Source organism: Dendropsophus ebraccatus, chromosome 8 (assembly GCF_027789765.1).
Source record: "Dendropsophus ebraccatus isolate aDenEbr1 chromosome 8, aDenEbr1.pat, whole genome shotgun sequence".
NCBI classification, from domain to species: Eukaryota; Metazoa; Chordata; class Amphibia; order Anura; family Hylidae; genus Dendropsophus; species Dendropsophus ebraccatus.
Genome location: NC_091461.1, coordinates 121,577,075 through 121,589,387, shown reverse-complemented (window position 1 = coordinate 121,589,387; position 12,313 = coordinate 121,577,075). Strand labels below are relative to the sequence as shown.

Genomic DNA, 12,313 nt, shown 5'->3' with positions numbered 1-12,313 from the left:
TAAAGTGAATGAAGCCCAGCTGTAATACTACACATGACCTGAGGACAAGGGTGGCACTGTTTTTAGAAGAAAGAAGCTAATTTTTCTAGTCCATTTAGAAAAAAGATATAAGAGCGGCACACATAGCAAAAGTAAGTTAGGCTTATTTCACACTGCGGACAGCAGCCCTTAAATTAGGGTATACATCCATAACAAAGTCGCTTGGTGACTCTATTTAGGCTGTTAAAATGAATGAGGCCGGCGGCTGTGAATCTAGAATAGGGATATTCCACCGATAGGTGTAGAAACACTTAGTCGAGGTCCAATTGTAAAGCCAAAACCTAGAAAACTTGCATCCACACCATCTTCTCCTACACTTAAACCAGTATCTACATTTGGTGCTATTTTGACTTCAAGTGGCCCAACTGTACCCGAGACCCTTAGTAGTTCTGCTGTGGCCTTGCCTCCAACTCCCTCTCGACCGACCTCATATCCGGCACTAGCGTTTGGACCCTTGATATTAAATGCCCAAAAACCACACTCAGCTCCTACTCCTACTGTACTGGCTTCAACGTAAGCTTTAGCCTTGGGGAGTCTTAACCCAGGATTATCTTCACATACTTTTACAGAGGCTCCAGCACGGACACATGGAAGCTCCTCATAAAACCTTAAGGGTTTGTCAAAATTAGTAATCTTGGCGCGGAAACCTAAACCGGTATCTATGGAGCCAAGACGTTTATATGGGTGAGTAGAAAATGAGGCCCTTCCTAGTCCTGCTGTAGCCGATGCTTCAAATCCCTTTGGGTTTGCCTCCGCTCTGACATCAGTGTATAGGATCTCGGCTTTAGTCTTCCATGCACCTTGCCGGGTTCTTTCTCTTATTGCACCGGCTTCAGCATGAAACCCATTGTGGTAGGCTTTAGCACCAGAATATGGACCAACAGTGTATTCCTCTTCTGAATCAGACATGTCGATAACCACTTATTCTAAGGTCGGATGTTTCTACAAATGTCGTCTTCCAAGATGATCCCTTCTCTCTGAAACCAATAAGTCAGAGTTAGTATTTCCGGTATGTATATACATTTACTACCAATCTTCCATCCGCTTCACTATTTCTTTCCATATTCTGACCTGTTTCCTGGATTCCATAAACCAGTGGGACAACCTGGTCCTGGTGTAAAGACCAAACAGGGACGTTCAGTCATATAGAAAGAGTAACAGATTAAACTATCCCTTTCCTGCACTTCGATGCTGCTACACGTCTTATTGCGGACGGATTTACTGCAGCGATCACCAATCATCACAGTGCAGTAAATCAGATCCTGTGGATTGTGTCCAGACTCCTCCAGAGCCCTAAGCAAAGGGGGACATGACTTTGGGAGAGGGGCACCTATAGCCCCAGCAGTCTTGTCTGTATAATGCTACACATTTAAGCACAGGTGGTTCTGCTTTAACATTGATGAGTATATGCCTAGTGTATTGCTATGAGCAGGGTGGGGTTTAGAAATAGAAATAACTTCATGTCTTGTCCCTCACTTCCTCTCTTTTACAAGAAGATCTGGAGAAAAACATTTCCCTCCCGCCCTTCCTTTTTTTATTTTTACTTTAAAATTAATTTTCTTTTTACAAGTGTAATAATGCATGTATTGTAAATATTATCTGTCTGTATATCGTACCATATGTAATGACAATATCGATTGTCATTTGATTAGTTACAGTTTGGCATTAAGCCTCTAAGCCCAAAGGAAGGGCAATCCTTCAGCCTTGGTTCCCTAGTGGTTTCCTCCACAGGGTTTTTTTCCTCTCCTGAGTGCTGGAGGTTTCGCCTCTTTTGCACAATCTTCATAGTTTTGCCTGGAATTGTAGTTCTAAGTTATACGTTCATGGCATTAAATTAAGTGCAAAAATGTGTAAAAGATTAAAAAGATAAAAATAAAGAGATAAAAATCTAAAATTACTAAAAAATTTATTAAAAATGTGCATATATATATATATATATATATATATATATATATATATATTTATTTTATCTATCACAGTTTTGATTTGGCGGCTCAGGAGTCAGGTGGAAGTTGCAGGCAAGCTATGGTGGACTCCTTTTAACTCATAGAGGATGGTAAATGGTGGTGAACAGGCTGAGCCTTGGAAGTGGCCAGCCTTAAGGATGTCAGAATGGTAACGTCATCCAGAGGCGGGCATGGTGGTTAAGCACAGGAGTATGGATCTTCAGCAGGGTCATTGAGGCCCTTAAAGTAGAATGGCAGCCCGAACGTGCTGCCCCCCTTTATTGCTGTCTGGCCGAGTGCTGCATGTCAGACAGTACCCTAGGTTTTTTCGTCTTGGTCCTACACTTCTACCCTAGCCAGGTGGTTCTAATTAGTAAGTGTGTATAGGGTCAGTACCAGGCTTCCCTCCATCCTTTGGCTGAAAGGGTGAGTTTTTTCCATCTGCTTCTCCTTGTGTGGTGCGGCTCCATGTGGCGGCCATTGTTGCAGCAGCGCAGTGTCCATGAAGTGGTGGGGCCCAGAGCTCAGGGGGGCTATGTCTAGCAGCATTGGGGTCACTAGTAACTGTTCAATCCCTTCTCTGGCTTTGTTTTGTTTTTACAGTGGTAATCACCATGCTGCGATGAGCAATTTTTAGGTTAGGGACCCACCCAAATCGTGAAGCAGTGTGTGGGCTTATGTAAAATTGTAAACTAACTCTTGATGTTAATATTAATAGTACTGAGAAGCTGAAGAATCAGTGATACGTTTATGGATGTTCGATTATGTCAGCTTTATCTCCCCAGAGAAGTACATTGGTACTTTGGTTTAAGAGCGACTTGCATTGAGAGCGTTTTGAAAGTAGAGCTCACAGTTTTTCAAAATTGTGACTTGGTGTAAGAGCATTGCTTTGGTGTAAGAGCTCCCTGTACTGGGTGGGAGGGGGAGTGGGGGAGGGGCATGGCCTTCCAAATCATAGCAGATCCACTTCAGGCTGGGGCTTGCATCAGGGGACAGGACTATGGAGGTAATCTCTTCATAGCTGTAACCCCTCTCTCCCTGGACAGAGAGTGCAGCATGTATGTGCCCACATCTGCCCTGCTCATTCCTTCCTGCTCCCTGCAGTCTCTGTTAATCCTTGTGTTTCCCATCCTCTCTATTCCTGCTATAATAAGCCTGCACTCACACTCAGCTATACACACTGCTGCTATAATGTGCCTGCACTTACACTCAGCTATAAACATTGCTGCTATAATGTGCCTGCACTTACACTCAGCTATACATACTGCTGCTATAATGTGCCTTAACTCACATTCAGCTATACACACTGCTGCTATAATGTGCCTGCACTCACACTCAGCTATACACACTGCTGCTATAATGTTCCTGCACTCACATTCAGCTATACACACTGCTGCTATAATGTGCCTGCACTCACACTCAGCTATACACACTGCTGCTATAATGTGCCTGCACTCACACTCAGCTATACACTCTGCTGCGATAATGTGCCTGCACTCACACTCAGCTATACACTCTGCTGCTATAATGTGCCTGCACTCAAACTCAGCTATACACACTGCTCTATAATGAGCCTGCACTTACACTTAGGGTCCTATTCCATGGGCCGAGGAGGGCCCGATCAATGATGTAAACGACCGGCGATCTGGTAGATCGCCGCTCGTTTACTGGGCCTATTCCATGGCCCGATGATTGTTGAGCGAGGGCTGCAAGGACATTGTTACCGATGTCCTTGCAGCCCTTGCAGTATCATACATTACCTGGCTGCAGGGCTTGTCCTCCGCTCCGTCTCCTCCCCGGGTCCCCTGCGCTCTATCTTCTGAATGGCCGGTCAGCTGACAGGCCACACTCAGCCAATCACAGGCCGCGGTGGTCCCGGCCTGTGATTGGTTGAGCGCTCCATCAGCTGACCGACCATTCAGAAGATAGAGCGCGCGGGACCCAGGGATGAAGACAGCGCGGAGGAGAAGCCCTGCAGCCAGGTAATGTATTCTGCTGCTGCTGCTTCTTCTTCTCAAATTGTTGGTCGCCCGCCGCGCACCGCTATTCAACCCTAGCGATGCGCGGTGGGGGAACGATGATTTTAGGTCTGGCCCTAAATGAACAATCAGCCGATGACACGATCATTAGCTGATCGTTCTCTCTATTTCACCGAACAATAATCGGCCGATTATCGTTACTGTGGAATAGGGCCCTTACACAGGGCCATTCACACTGCTGTGTATAAAGTTTCTGTCTCTGTCCTCCTCAGTTCCCCCTCCCATGCAGAGCAAAAGGGGGAGTAGTTGACTGGATCCGGAAGATAGGAGCATTCGTTAGATCATGGACATGACATGCGGGGGGGCAGCAGGAGGCCATACACAACTTCTCAAAGTCTGCCAATGTTCCATGCAGCTTATGGGTGCATGAGAAAGTGGAGTAAAAAAGTTGTAGCTGAGCATATTCAAATGAGCATCTGGCCATACCGGGGGCATTAGAAAGAATAGTTGGTAGTGGGAATAGGGCACCTTGTTTAACAACATGATAGAAATAAAGGTAGGAACCTCTAGCTATACCCAGGAAGGTCGGGGACAGTCCTGGCTCAAAGGCCGGGTTATCATTGATGGGTGTCAGGGGACGGGGTTGTCCAGTAGAACATAGGATGTCCCCGCTGCGGGCATAGCTGCTAAGGTATCAAAGAAGAAACTGGAATCCTTCAGCTCATATAAAATCCAACTTTATTGTAGAAACTCTTAAAAGACTTTGCCTATGTTGGACAGTATACGACATGGGGTTGTTATCTCGATAGGACGGGGTCCAAGTCCAGGGGAGCATGGACAGAAGTCTCTGGCATTGGGCTTGTGCCAGTTGCACCCAAAGTTTAGAGGTTGAATGGTGGAACAGGTCCAAGACCCGTGCATGGACACATGCTAAATAGTAGAGACGGCAGTCAGGCAGATCAACCCCTCCCATATCCTTAGGTCGCGAAAGAACCTCACGCTTAATCCTAAGACATTCAAAGGACCAAATGAATGAGGTGAAACAGCGATGTGTTTGTTTCCAAAAGGAGGCTGGGATGTGGACGGGGATGGTCTGCAGTAAGTAAAGCAGTCTCGGCAAACCAGTCATCTTCAGGATGTTCATTCTCCCGAACCAGGAGAATTCTTTTTGGTTCCAAGAGTACAGGTCTTTAGTAAGACGTGTTAATAGAGGAAGGATATTTACCTCAAAAAGTTGGGTCATGGTGGGGGAATGTGGATGCCTAAATAGGCTATTCCTGCTGATGGCCAAGCAAATGGAAAATTAGACTTAAGAGCCTTACTCAAAGCATTATCTAGGGATACATTCAGAGATTCCGATTTAGAGAGGTTAATTTTGAAGTTAGACCAAGCGCCAAATTGCTCCAACCAAGACATCAGGGAAGGAAGGGAGATATGCGGATTTGTGATGTATACTAAGAGATCATCTGCAAAAGCAGAACATTATATTCATGGGCCTCAACACTAATTCCCTTTATGTCTGGGTCAGAGCAAATGACGGTCAGCAAATTTTCCATTATGAGGACATAGAGGAGGGGGGAGAGGGGACACCGTTGTCTAGTCCCATTAAAAATGGAAAAAGGCATAGACAAGGTAGCATTGATCTTCAATTGAGCTGAAGGGGATTGGTAGAGGGCTAAGATCCTAGTGATAAGAGAGGGGCCCAGGCCCACGTGTTGTAGGGTTTGTACCAGGGAGGGCCAGGAGAGCCTATCAAAGGCCTTTTCGGCACCTAAAGAGAGAATCATTAACGGCACTTTGTGAGACTGTGCGTAATGGATAACATCCAAAGTTTTCAAAGTGGGGTCTCGTGCTTCCCTCCTTGGTACAATGCCCACTTGGTCTGGGTGGACGAGTGAAGGTAGGTGGGGGTTCAGCCTATTGGCAATTAGTTAAGCATAAATTTATATTTAGATCCACATTAAATAGAGAAATTGGGCGTTAGCTACCGCAAACCTGGGGGTTCTTTCCGGGCTTTGGGATAAGGGCAACATGGGCGTTAGTAGAATGCTTTAAGAAAGGGGTGGCATCAGAGACAGAGTTAAAAGTCAGAAGCATTACTGGAGCTAGGGAGTCTTGCAATGTTTTATAAAATTGAGCAGTGAGGCCATCCGGATCCGGGCTCTTTCCCCCTGGCAGCTGCGCTATAGCACAGAAAAGTTTGTGTGCTGCAAATGGATCCTCCAACTCCATGTGTGTAGTGATGGGCCGGGGGGGAGGGCTCGGGTGTCAGGGTCGTAGGCCGAGGTAGATTGTATAAGTTAGTGTAATAAGCATGGAATGTGGATGTGATTTCCGGAGTAACGTGAGTAGTTTTGTTAGACAGCGTTTTGATGCATGGGATATGGGACTGCTCCAATTTATCCTTCAAGGTTCTGGCCAACATACGGCTGCATTTGTTGCCATATTCATAGAATTTGCTGCAGCAAGTCTGTAGCAACCGGCCCCAAGATGCCTCCAAAAGACGTTTGACTTCTGAGCAATCGGCTTGAAGTTCTCTCAAAATAGGGAGAGAGAGAGGGCACGTTTGTGCGCCAGTTCAAGAGAGGAGACTTTGGATCGTGCTTTTTTTTCCCCTCTTTAATCGGGCACCATGTTTAATGGGAACACCCCTTAAAACACATTTGAGTGCTTCCCATTGAATCATTTTCTTTTTTTTTAATAAAGTTATATGACTTTATGAATGTAATGTCCAGCTGTTTCTAAGCTGGAATACCCCTTTAAAGTTTGTAAAGTGCAAACCTGTCTTCAGTCTGCCGTAGAAAGAAGAATAATGAACAGATTAGAAGTCGGGGTTGGGGGGTACCCTTATGAGTACAGAAGGAAGCTCATTGTCCTAATGAAACTTATTACAGAGTTTCTTATACTTACTTGCACAATTGATTTCTGCAAAGTTGTTTAAAATAAGTGTTACATATACAACGATATTAAAAGTGTTAAATATACAACTATATTATATAAACCTGCAGATACTAAGCATACACTTACCTGCAGTGAGTGGCAGTGGATATCCTGCAGATCCTGAGTGTTTACACTAATAGAATTTCCGCTTTCCTCCCTTATGGGGATTTTCTGGGAAATAATAGATAGCAGATAAACAATGACCGTGTGACATCACAAATCAAGTCTATTGTAATGAACATAAATATCTGTCAACCTGTCAATCTGTGCCTGGCTTTGGCTTCAAAAATCTGTCAGATAAATCTGCCTGTGTAAATGCACCATAACTCACATTGCAACCAACTACACAGCAATTACATACAGGTCCTCTGAACTGCAATTGACCTATAATATTGTTCAAACATTTAGTCTTCTCCTGTCAGTGACGGTATAGGATGTGTGTCAGAGCGTATAAATCTACAATGGAGGAGACTTAGTAGTCCAGGAAATTTTAAGAAACTTCGTATTTGGGTTTATTAGGCAAATATGCCATTTTCTGCATTCAAAAAGCCTTTCCCAGCCCCCCCCCCCCTCCCTCCTCTCTCTCATTCACTGCAAAATATCATGAAATTGTGTCTTGTTGCATCAGACGTGCTCCTGTCTGTTCTGTGGAGAGGGGAGGGGGGAGAAGGGAGATTAGTCGGCAGCAGAGAGCAGAGAACAAAGGATTACACAGTGGGAGCTGTGTGAAAGCCTCTATTCAGTGGTCAGAGAGGTCAGTGCTGACTTAAGAGAAGATAGACCAGTGATGTAGCTGTAAATTAAAGGACAACTCCGGCCAAAAGCATTTTTTAATTAGTTATGGAAAGTTAGACAAATTCGTAATGTACATTAGTTATGGGAAATGCACATTTACTGGTATTTCCCTTAATTTAGTAGATCAGGGAGACTTCAAATTCTCAGAAATTTGGTGACGTCACAAATCAGGGTATAATTTCAATGGAGTGTCCAGCAGGGAGCGCACTATATATAGAATTCAATGAGTTCCATTGACTTCTATATATAGTTTGCCCCTGCTGGACACTCCATTGGAATCAATGGCTGGCTATGGAACAGGTCAGTCTGCACATATATACACTGTACTACTCCCCCATCATCTGCTCATACTATGAGCAGATGATGGGAAAGTAGTACCAGGGCTATCCCCATCACCGCCGCGGCAGCAGGGGGGCCGGATTGGGCATGGCCCTGGTACTACTCCCCCATCATCTGCTCATACTATGAGCAGATGATGGGGGAGTACTATAGTGTATATATGTGCAGACTGACCTGTTCCATATGCAAAAGAACACTGCAGAGACACCATCACGTGTCTTGACATCAGTGAACTAGCCAGACCCTCCCTCCGGGAAGGAACACCCAGGCCAAGGAATGTCCATCCACAGACAGCTGTTTCGGGGTATTTTCCCCTCATCAGTGTGGAGTAGGTTTCTGGCTAGTGGGAGCAATGACTAGTAAGTGCATGCAAAAGGACACTGGTTTACCTCAGAGAGATCAACCATAACACCGCAGAGACACCATCACGTGAAACCAGAAACAGCTGTATGTGGATGGATACCTTGCTTGGGTGGTTTCCTTGATTGGAGACATTCCTTGGCTTGGTTGTTCCTTCCCGGAGGGAAGGTCTGGCTAGTTCACTGACGTCAAAACACGTGATGGTGTCTCTGCAGTGTTCTTTTGCATATTTGATTTCCCAGGGGGCAATGTTCTAGAATACACTGACGTTGAGACACGTGATGGTGTCTCTGCGGTGTTCTGGTTGATCTCCCTGAGGTCAACCAGCGTCCTTGTGACCTGTTCCATAGACAGCCAATGATTCCAATGGAGTGACCAGCAGGGGCGCACTATATATAGAAGTCAATGGTACTCTTGAATTCTATATAATTTGCCCCCTGCTGGACACTCCATTGGAATTACACCCTGATTCGTGACGTCACCAAATTTCTGAGAATTTGAAGTCTCCTAAGTCTACTAAATTAAGGGAAATAGCAGTAAATGTGCATTTCCCACAATTAATGTACATTACGAATTTGTCTAACTTTCCATAACTAATAACATATTAAAAAATGCTTTTGGCCGAACGTCTCCTTTAACTCTTTGTTGTCCTGTTTCGGTGCCTCATCTCCCTCCACCCCTCTCCTCTCCATAGAGAACAATGAAGACAGGGGGGGGAAAGCTTCAAACTGCTTTCTCATAATAAAAAAATTTTCGGCTAATAAACCCAATTACAAAGTTTATTAAAATCGCCTGTACTATTGATTTCTGCAAAAAAAAAATAATAATAATTAAACGACAGTGACACTGTTATTTTTTCTGAAAACACTTCCCTCCTTAAACTCCTTAACATACTGTACGTAGTCCTTTAACATACGTAAAGGTTTCCATCATGTCCTCCCTTTCCCTTCTTCATCCTTTAACATACGTAAAGGTTTCCATCATGTCCTCCTTTCCCTTCTTCCGCCTGTAACATATATAAAGGTTTCCATCATATCCTCCCTTTCCCTTCTTCCTCCCTTAACATACGTAAAGGTTTCCATCATGTCCTCCTTTCCCTTCTTCCTCCTGTAACATATATAAAGGTTTCCATCATGTCATCCCTTTCCCTTCTTCCTTCTGTAACATATACAAAGGTTTCCATCATGTCCTCCCTTTCCCTTCTTCCTCCTGTAACATATATAAAGGTTACAGCATGTCCTCCCTTTCCCTTCTTCCTCCTGTAACATATACAAAGGTTTCCATCATGTCCTCCCTTTCCCTTCTTCCTCCTGTAACATATATAAAGGTTTCCATCATGTCCTCCCTTTCCCTTCTTCCTCCTGTAACATATATAAAGGTTCCCATCATGTCCTCCCTTTCCCTTCTTCCTCCTGTAACATATATAAAGGTCTCCATCATGTCCTCCCTTTCCCTTCTTCCTCCTGTAACATATATAAAGGTTCCCATCATGTCCTCCCTTTCCCTTCTTCCTCCTGTAACATATATAAAGGTTTCCATCATGTCCTCCCTTTCCCTTCTTCCTCCTTTAACATATATAAAAGTTTCCATCATGTCCTCCCTTTCCCTTCTTCCTCCTGTAACATATATAACAGTTTCCATCATGTCCCCCCCTTTCCCTTCTTCCTCCTGTAACATATATAAGTTTCCATCATGTCCTCCCTTTCCCTTCTTCCTCCTGTAAAATATATAACAGTTTCCATCATGTCCCCCCTTTCCCTTCTTCCTCCTGTAACATATATAAAGGTTTCCATCATGTCCTCCCTTTCCCTTCTTCCTCCTGTAACATATATAACAGTTTCCATCATGTCCCCCCCTTTCCCTTCTTCCTCCTGTAACATATATAACAGTTTCCATCATGTCCTCCCTTTCCCTTCTTCCTCCTGTAAAATATATAACAGTTTCCATCATGTCCCCCCTTTCCCTTCTTCCTCCTGTAACATATATAAAGGTTTCCATCATGTCCTCCTTTCCCTTCTTCCTCCTGTAACATATATTAAGGTTTCCATCATGTCCTCCCTTTCCCTTCTTCCTCCTTTAACATATATAACAGTTTCCATCATGTCCTCCCTTTCCCTTCTTCCTCCTGTAACATATATAACAGTTTCCATCATGTCCCCCCTTTCCCTTCTTCCTCCTGTAACATGTATAACAGTTTCCATCATGTCCTCCCTTTCCCTTCTTCCTCCTGTAACATATATAAAGGTTTCCATCATGTCCCCCCTTTCCCTTCTTCCTCCTGTAACATATATAAAAGTTTCCATCATGTCCCCCCTTTCCCTTCTTCCTCCTGTAACATATATAAAGGTTTCCATCATGTCCTCCTTTCCCTTCTTCCTCCTGTAACATATATTAAGGTTTCCATCATGTCCCCCCTTTCCCTTCTTCCTCCTGTAACATATATAAAGGTTTCCATCATGTCCCCCCTTTCCCTTCTTCCTCCTGTAACATATATAAAAGTTTCCATCATGTCCCCCCTTTCCCTTCTTCCTCCTGTAACATATATAAAGGTTTCCATCATGTCCTCCTTTCCCTTCTTCCTCCTGTAACATATATTAAGGTTTCCATCATGTCCTCCCTTTCCCTTCTTCCTCCTGTAACATATATAACAGTTTCCATCATGTCCTCCCTTTCCCTTCTTCCTCCTGTAACATATATAACAGTTTCCATCATGTCCCCCCTTTCCCTTCTTCCTCCTGTAACATATATAAAGGTTTCCATCATGTCCCCCCTTTCCCTTCTTCCTCCTGTAACATATATAAAGGTTTCCATCATGTCCTCCCTTTCCCTTCTTCCCCCTGTAACATATATAAAAGTTTCCATCATGTCCCCCCTTTCCCTTCTTCCTCCTGTAACATATATAAAGGTTTCCATCATGTCCTCCTTTCCCTTCTTCCTCCTGTAACATATATTAAGGTTTCCATCATGTCCTCCCTTTCCCTTCTTCCTCCTGTAACATATATAACAGTTTCCATCATGTCCTCCCTTTCCCTTCTTCCTCCTGTAACATATATAACAGTTTCAATCATGTCCTCCCTTTCCCTTCTTCCTCCTGTAACATATATAAAGGTTTCCATCATGTCCCCCCTTTCCCTTCTTCCTCCTGTAACATGTATAACAGTTTCCATCATGTCCCCCCTTTCCCTTCTTCCTCCTGTAACATATATAAAGGTTTCCATCATGTCCCCCCTTTCCCTTCTTCCTCCTGTAACATATATAACAGTTTCATGCCTCACACCCGCCACCATTTTTGTAGCTGTCTATGGGCAAGTTCTATGTTATCAGTATCTTTCTGTAGGTGAGGTCTCCAGAAGTGGACACAGTATTCCAGATGTGATGTCACTAGAGCTGTATACAGACAGGAATACATAGTCAAGAACAGAAGCCTGGTCACTACCAAAGGAAACAGGATGAAACATCCCACAGTAAACAATGGAACCAAAAGAACATTAATCGCAGAACAGATGCAAAGTTGAGAGAGGGAAAAGGGGTGATAAGAGCTATGAGCGCAGTCAGGAACAGGGTGCAATGTTCTGCAGAAGATCCTCCTAAACTTACCATATAGCAGCAGTCAGTAGCAGCGGATGTGCTGCTGCCTCCTCTTTTCCTGAGATGAGTACGGGGGACTGATGGTCGCAAAAGGAAAAGTTTTTTAGCTTTCACTTTCATCTTTAAAAATCCATCCTTCATATCTGACTGGAAGTTTTTACGAAACAATAATAACTTCTTATGTTCAGTGCAAAGGGCAAGAAAAAGAATTCGGGTGATGATGGCGTCAGGCGATGGCTTGTTTTCACTTTTATATTAGGAGGCCCTGGGTAGGATGTACATAGGTATCTGGTGTAACTGACCATGTGACATCTACCATCTTTACCA

At 44.1% G+C, this 12,313-nt stretch overlaps 1 long non-coding RNA gene across 1 annotated transcript; it reads right to left on the bottom strand.

Annotated features, from left to right (window-relative positions):
* Positions 1-694: 694 nt before the first annotated feature.
* LOC138798876 (uncharacterized) lies at positions 695-12,071 on the bottom strand. The gene is made up of 3 exons (XR_011364195.1): positions 11,996-12,071; positions 6,992-7,075; positions 695-1,016 (listed from the first exon to the last, which is right to left on the bottom strand). It is a non-coding gene; the product is annotated as an uncharacterized lncRNA (long non-coding RNA).
* Positions 12,072-12,313: the final 242 nt, after the last annotated feature.